The sequence below is a fragment of the Pseudophryne corroboree genome, chromosome 6 (assembly GCF_028390025.1).
Source record: "Pseudophryne corroboree isolate aPseCor3 chromosome 6, aPseCor3.hap2, whole genome shotgun sequence".
Classification (NCBI taxonomy): domain Eukaryota; kingdom Metazoa; phylum Chordata; class Amphibia; order Anura; family Myobatrachidae; genus Pseudophryne; species Pseudophryne corroboree.
In genome coordinates this window covers 342,528,577-342,537,158 of record NC_086449.1, presented here as the reverse complement: position 1 = coordinate 342,537,158, position 8,582 = coordinate 342,528,577, and positions in this window count along the sequence as shown.

Sequence of the window (8,582 nt, the reverse complement as noted above, 5' to 3'; positions counted from 1 at the left end):
GCGGTGCGCGATGACGTCATCACGCACAAAACAGCAAAGGTCCTCTCCACGAAGGGAACTAGACGCTACGCGTCTAGTTTCCCTTCGTGGAGAGGACCTTTGCCGTGCGGTGCGCGATGACGTAATCGCGCACCGCACATCATTTCAGTCTGTACAGGGGGCGTAAATGACCACGCCCCCTGTATGAAGCCACGCCCCCTATTGCCGCCCGGGGTGCACAGAGCCTCAGAACCGGCCCTGTTAATGGGCTACTGGAGTTGTCAATACGTAGCCAGTCAGGAACTGCTGATATTCATCATCTTTGTACCAGCCCTCAAGTATGTACTGGAGATGAGACCAAGTGGCAGAAGTACTAAGCCTTGGAGAGTGGTAATGTGGAGCTACATCTGCAGGGGCAAGCCCAGGATTTTTAAGGGGGAGTTTTCGCATGTGTGTGTGTGTGTATAAATATATATCAATAAATACAGGGGCACTCCAGCAGACTTGTATTCCAGAAAATAACTACAACACCCGTTGCATGAATTTTTCGCTTTTCATGCAACTGGTGTTGTAGTTATTTTCTAGAATACAAGTTCGCTGGAGTGCCCCTGTATTTATTGATATTTAGATCTTTGAGCTGTGCACCGCGGCTGCTGCATATGGTTCAGGGAGTGCCAGTCATTCAGAGTGTATATATATATATATATATATATATATATATATATATACATATATATATATATATATATATATATACATACACACACACATACACACACACACATTGCATAACACACAGCATAATTATAAACATACACAGAACATACTTACATACACATACACACACATAGCATACCCACACAAATAGTATACATACAAATAGCATACTTACTCACACACACTACAGATTACTGCATGCCCTTTGAACTGCGGATCTCCTCGGTGACCCTAAAGTGTCGTGCTGCGGTGCAAATCCTCCTCCCTCGCATTCCCCTTCTGGGAACCGAGCGCTGCCTGTTATTGCTGTGAGCTGCGCGGTAAATAGCCGCTTCAGCAGTCAGCGCTTCTGTAGAAGCACTGACAACTGAGCTGAACAGACAGCGGCCGGCCGGGCAGCACTGCTCGCGGGAGGCCTGCGGGTGCTGCAGTGACAGGGACAAGGTTGTTCCCGTCTGCTGAAAAACTGTTTTGGTCCGTAAGGGGGGTTTCTGGGTACTCAGAAACCCCCCCTGCATGCGCCACTGATCTGGTAGGTACAGACTACAGTGGTGTAGATGTATGATCCTCAGATATGGGGGAGAAGTGGCATCAGCGCACGTTATGTGCACTGATACCAATTTTCCCCCATATGTTACCGCAGCGGTGTGTGGAACATGACAGGGGAGATACAGTGCATCCGGAATGTATTCGCAGCGCTTCACTTTTTCCACATTTTATTATGTTACAGCCTTATTTCAAAATGGAATAAATTCCTTTTTTCCTCAAAATTCTACACACAGGGGGTAATTCTGAGTTGATCGCAGTAGGAACATTGTTAGCAGTTGGGCAAAACCATGTGCACTGCAGGGGAGACAGATATAACATGTGCAGAGAGAGATAGATTTGGGTGTGGTGTGTTCAATCTGCAATCTAAATTGCAGTGTAGAAATAAAGCAGCCAGTATTTACCCTGCACAGAAACAAAATAACCCACCCAAATCTAACTCTATCTGCAAATGTTATATCTGCCTCCACCTGCAGTGCACATGGTTTTGCCCAACTGCTAAAAAATTTCCTGCTGCGATCAACTCAGAATTAGTCCCACAATACCCCATATTGACAATGGCCCTCATTCCAAGTTGTTCGCTCGCAAGCTGCTTTTAGCAGCATTGCACACGCTAAGCCGCCGCCTACTGGGAGTGAATCTTAGCTTATCAAAATTGCGAACTAAAGGTTCTCAAAATTGCGAAAAGACTTCTCTGTGCAGTTTCTGAGTAGCTCGAGACTTACTCTTCCAGTGCGATCAGTTCAGTGCTTGTCGTTCCTGGTTTGACGTCACAAACACACCCAGCGTTCGCCCAGACACTCCTCCGTTTCTCCAGCCACTCCCGCGTTTTTCCCAGAAACGGTAGCGTTTTTTCACACACTCCCATAAAACGTCCAGTTTCCGCCCAGAAACACCCACTTCCTGTCAATCACATTACGATCACCAGAACGAAGAAAAAACCTCGTAATGCCGTGAGTAAAATTCCTAACTGCATAGCAAATTTACTTGGCGCAGTCGCAGTGCGAACATTGCGCATGCGCAATAAGCGGAAAATCGCTGCGATGCGAAGAAAATTACAGAGCGAACAACTCGGAATGACCCCCAATGTGAAAATGTTTTATGAGATTTTTGCAAATTTATTAAAAATAAAAAACTAAGAAATCACATGTACATAAGTATTCACAGACTTTGTCATGAAGCTCAAAATTGAGCTCAGGTGCATTCTGTTTCCACTGATCATCCTTGAGATGTCCCTACAGCTTAATTGGAGTCCACTTGTGGTAAATTCAGTTGATTGGACATGATTTGGAAAGGCACACACACATGTCTATATAAGGTCCCACACTTGACAGTGCATGTCTGAGCACAAACCAAGCATGAAGTCAAAGGAATTGTCTATAGACCACCGAGACAGGATTGTCTCGAGGCACAAATCTGGGGAAGGGTAAAGAAAAATATCTGCTGCTTTGAAGGTCCCAATGAGCACATTGGCCTCCATCATCCGTAAATGGAAGAGGTTCGGAACCACCGGGACTCTTCCTAGAGCTGGCTAGCTGTCTAACTGAGCAATCGGGGGAGAAGGTCCATAGTCAGGGAGGTGACCAAGAACCCGATGGTCACTCTGTCAGAGCTACAGCATTCCTCTGTGGAGAGACGAGAACCTTCCAGGACAACCATCTCTGTAGCAATTCACCAATCAGGCCTGTATGGTAGAGTGGCCAGACGGAAGCCAGTCCTTAGTAAAACGCACATGGAAAGCTGCCTGGAATTTGCCAAAATGCACCTGAAGGACTCTCAGACCATGAGAAACCAAATTCTCTGGTCTGATGAGACAAAGATTGAACTCTTTGGTGTGAATGCCAGGTGTCATGTTTTGAGGAAACCGGGCACCGCTCATCACCAGGCCAATACCATCCCTACAGTGAAGCATGGTGGTGGCAGCATCATACTGTGGGGATGTTTTTCAGGACAGGAACTGGGAGACTAGTCAGGATAGAGGGAAAGATGAATGCAGCAGTGTACAGAGACATCCTGGATGAAAACTTGCTCCAGAGCGCTCTTGACCGCAGACTGGGGCGACTGTTCATCTTTCAGCAGGACAACGACCCTAAGCACACAGCGCAGATATCAAAGGAGTGGCTTCAGGACAACTCTGTGAATGTCCTTGATTGGCCCAGCCAGAGCCCAGACTTGAATCTAATTGAACATCTCTGGGGAGATCTGAAAATGGCTGTGCACCGACGCTTCCCATCCAACCTGATAGAGCTTGAGAAGTGCTGCGAAGAGGAATGGGCATAACTGCCCAATTATAGGTGTGCCAAGCTTGTGGCATCATATTCACAAAGACTTGAGGCTGTAATTGCTGCCAAAGGTGCATCAAGAAAGTAATGAGCAAAGGCTGTGAATACTTATGTACATGTGATTTCATAGTTTTTTTTATTTGTTAAAAATTTGCAAACATCTCCCAAAAACTTTTTTCACGTTGTCATTTTGGGGTATTGTGTGTAGAATTTTGAGGGAAAAAATGAATTTATTCCATTTTGGAATAAGGCTGTAACATAACAAAATGTGGAAAAAGTGAAGCGCTGTGAATACTTTCCGGATGCACTGTATGTGCCCCTGTCTATATCGACACTGCTATCTGAAAGTTAGCATGCCGATATGCGGGGATAATATTCAACACCTGCAGCTATCTATTTCGACAGCTGCAGGTGTCGTTGCCTTATCACCACAGCTGATGCTTTTTACACCCCCCACTTCGGCATCCGAAATGTTCATACATGTCAGCGCTGCTGCTTCCTGCTTCGCCTCGGTAAAGAAGCGAAGCAGAAAGCATTTGTGCGGGTATAAATCACTTACCTCAGAATTTCTTATAATCATGACGACTAGTGGTGATAAAAAAAAATAAGATTTTAAACCTACCGGTAAATCTTTTTCTCCTAGTCCGTAGAGGATGCTGGGGACTCCGTAAGGACCATGGGGTATAGACGGGCTCCGCAGGAGACATGGGCATTTTAAGACTTTAAATGGGCGTGAGCTGGCTCCTCCCTCTATGCCCCTCCTTTAGACCTCAGTTATAGAACTGTGCCCAGAGGAGACGGACATTTCAAGGAAATGGATTTTGTTAATTAAGGGTGAGATACATAACAGCCCACACCACAAACACACCGCATAACATGGTATATAACTAAACCAGTTAACAGCATGAACAACATAAATCAGCAACAGTCTGATCTCAACAGTACACAACTCTCGTGTAACTACAGCAGTAACTATGTACAAGTACTGCAGATTTATTCCGCACTGGGACGGGCGCCCAGCATCCTCTACGGACTAGGAGAAAAAGATTTACCGGTAGGTTTAAAATCTTATTTTCTCTTACGTCCTAGAGGATGCTGGGGACTCCGTAAGGACCATGGGGTTTAAACCAACTCTCCAGACAGGGCGGGAGAATGCGGATGACTCTGCAGCACCGATTGAGCAAACAGGAGGTCCTCATCGGCCAGGGTATCAAACTTATAGAGTTTTGCAAAAGTGTTTGAACCCGACCAAGTAGCTGCTCGGCAAAGCTGTAATGCTGAGACACCTCAGGCAGCCGCCCAAGAAGAGCCCACCTTCCTAGTGGAATGGGCCTTCACCGATTTTGGTAACAGCAATCCTGCCGTAGAATGAGCCTGCTGAATCGTGTTACAGATCCAGCGTGCAATATTCTGCTTGGAAGCAGGAGCGCCAACCTTGTTGGCCGCATATAAGACAAACAGAGCCTCTGCGAGCCTAATACGAGCCGTTCTGGCTACATAGATTTTTAAAGCCCTGACTACATCAAGGGACTTGGACTCCTCCAAGACATCCGTAGCCACCGGCACTACAATAGGTTGGTTCATGTGAAACGATGAAACCACTTTAGGTAGAAATTGTGGACGAGTTCTCAATTCCGCTCTATCCACATGGAAAATCAGATAGGGGCTCTTGTGGGACAAGGCCGCCAATTCTGACACCCGCCTTGCAGATGCCAAGGCCAATAACATGACCACTTTCCACGTGAGAAATTTTAACTCAACAGTTTTAAGTGGTTCAAACTAATGTGATTTAAGGAACTGCAACACCACGTTCAGGTCCCACGGTGCCACAGGGGGCACAAAAGGAGGTTGGATGTGCAGTACTCCTTTCACAAAAGTCTGTACTTCTGGAAGAGAGGCCAATTCCTTCTGAAAGAATATTGATAAGGCCGAAATCTGCACCTTAATGGAACCTAACTTTAGGCCCATATGCACTCCTGACTGTAGAAAATGGAGAAAACGACCCAGCTGGAATTCTTTTGTAGGAGCATTCTTGGATTCACACCAAGACACATACTTCCTCCAGATATGGTGATAGTGCTTCGCCGTTACTTCCTTCCTAGCTTTAAGTAGAGTAGGGATGACTTCCCCTGGAATACCTTTCCTAGCTAGGATCTGGTGTTCAACCGCCATGCCGTCAAACGTAATCGCGGTAAGTCTTGGAACACACACGGCCCCTGTTGTAACAGGTCCTCTCTGAGAGGAAGCGGCCAAGGATCTTCTGTGATAATTTCCTGAAGATCTGGATACCAGGCCCTTCGAGGCCAATCTGGGACAATGAGTATCGTCTGAACTTTTGTTCTCCTTATGATTCTCAATATTTTTGAGATGAGCGGAAGCGGAGGGAACACATAGACCGCTCGATATACCCACGGTGTTACTAGCGCGTCCACTGCTATTGCCTGAAGGTCCCTTGCCCTAGAACAATATGTCCGAAGCTTCTTGTTGAGGCGTGACGCCATCATGTCTATTTGAGGAAGTCCCCACCAACTTGTCACTTCTGCAAAGACCTCTTGATGAAGTCCCCACTCTCCTGGATGGAGATCGTGTCTGCTGAGGAAGTCTGCTTCCCAGTTGTCCACTCCCGGAATGAATACCGCGGACAGAGTGCTTACATGATTTTCCGCCCAGCAAAGAATACTGGTGGCCTCCGCCATTGCTGCTCTGCTCCTTGTTCCGCCCTGGCGGTTTACATGCGCCACGGCTGTGATATTGTCTGACTGGATCAGAACGGGTAGGTTGCGAAGGAGATGCTCTGCCTGTCTCAGGCCGTTGTATGTGGCCCTTAATTCCAGCACGTTTATGTGCAGACAAACCTCCTGGCTTGACCATATTCCCTGAAAGTTTTTTTTTCCCTGTGTGACTGCTCCCCAACCCCGGAGGCTCGCGTCTGTGGTCACGAGAACCCAATCTTGAATTCCAAACCTGCGACCCTCTAGAAGGTGAGCACTCTGAAGCCACCACAGGAGAGAAATCCTGGCCTTGGGGGACAGGCTTATCATCTGATGCATTTGGAGATGGGACCCTGACCACTTGCTCAGTAGGTCCCACTGAAAAGTTCTTGCATGGAACCTGCCAAACGGAATGGCCTCGTAGGCCGCCACCATCTTTCCCAACACTCGAGTGCATTGATGAATCAACACTCTTTTTGGTTTCAGCAGAACCCTGACCATGTTCTGGAGTTCCAGAGCTTTTTCCACTGGGAGAAAAACCCTAAACCCTCTGCCGTTCCGTGTCCAGATTCATGCCCAAAAACGACAGCCGAGTTGTCGGGACCAACTGCGACTTTGGCAAATTTAGAAGCCAGCCGTGTTGTTGTAGCACCCTCAGAGAGAGAGCCACGCTCTTCAGTAATTGTTCTCTTGATCTCGCTTTTATCAGGAGATCGTCCAAGTACGGGATAATTTTGACACCCTGCTTGCGCAGAAGTACCATCATTTCTGCCATTACCTTGGTGAAAATTCTCAGGGCCGTGGAAAGCCCAAACGGCAACGTCTGAAACTGGTAATGACAATCCTGTACAGCGAATCTCAGGAACGCCTGATGAGGATGATATATGGGGATATGAAGGTATGCATCCTTTATGTCTAGTGACACCATAAAATCCCCCCCTTCCAGGCTGGAGATCACTGTCCGGAGAGAATCCATTTTGAATTTGAATCTCTTCAAATATAGATTTAGGGATTTTAGGTTCAGAATCTGCCTGACCAAACCGTCCGGCCTCGGGACCACAAACCCCTTTTCCTGTTGCAACTGGGGAACCTGGATAATCACTTGCTGTTGACACAGCTTTTGTATAGCTGCCCAAACTATTGCTCTCTCTGGGAGAGAAGCTGGCAAGGCCGATTTGAAAAATCGGCGTGGAGGCACCTCTTCGAACTCCAGTTTGTTGCCTTGGGACACAATTCCTATCACCCAAGGATCCAAGTCCGAATGAACCCAGACCTGGCTGAAGACGTGCCCCCACCGGTGCGGATTCCCGCAGCGGGGCCCCAGCGTCATGCGGTGGACTTGGTAGAGGTCGGGGAGGACTTTTGTTCCTGGGAACTAGCCGAAACTGGTGTTCTTTTCCCCCTACCTCTACCTCTGGCGAGGAAGGATGAACCGCGCCCCTTTCTGAATTTATGAGACCGAAAGGACTGCATCTGGTATTGAGGTGTTTTCTTTTGCTGTGTAAGGCAGAAAAGAAGACTTACCCGCGGTAGCTGTGGAAACCAGATCCGCAAGGCCTTCCCCAAACAGAACTTCACCCTTGTAAGGTAAAGCCTCCATAAGTCTCTTGGAGTCAGCATCCCCAGTCCATTGGCGGGTCCACAGTGATCCCCTAGCTGAAATTGCCATGGCATTTGCTCTTGAACCCAAGAGCCCAAAATCTCTCGCAGCCTCCCTCATATATAACGCTGCGTCCTTTATATGACCTAATGTCAACAAAACACTGTCTTTATCGAGGGTGTAGGGCCACCTTTTTGGACAAGGGCCTTGTCCACCGTGGGTGAGGATTCCCACCGTAACCTGTCCTGTGAGGGGAAAGGATACGCCATTATAATTCTCTTGGGAATCTGCAGCCTCTTGCCTGGAGTTTCCCAAGCCTTTTCAAATAAAGCGTTCAGCTCATGTGATGGGGGAAATGTTACCTCAGGTTTCTTCCCCTTAAACATACAGACCCGTGTGTCTGGGACAGACGGGTCCTCTGTGATATGTAATACATCTTTTATCGCAATAATCATGTATTGAATACTCTTTGCCACCCTTGGGTGCAACTTTGCCTCATGCCCTCGTCGACTAGACACTGGAGTCGGAATCCGTGTCGGTATCAGTGTCTGCTATCTGGGTGTAGGGACGTTTTTGGGACCCTGAAGGGTCTTGTGAAACAGTAAGAGCCATGGAGTGACTCCCTGGTTGGCATTTGGACTCTGCTTTGTCCAATCTCTTATGTAATAAAGCCACATTCACATTCAAGACATTCCACATGTCAACCCAATTAGCCGTCGGCGGTGCCTCCGGAGACAATACTACCAT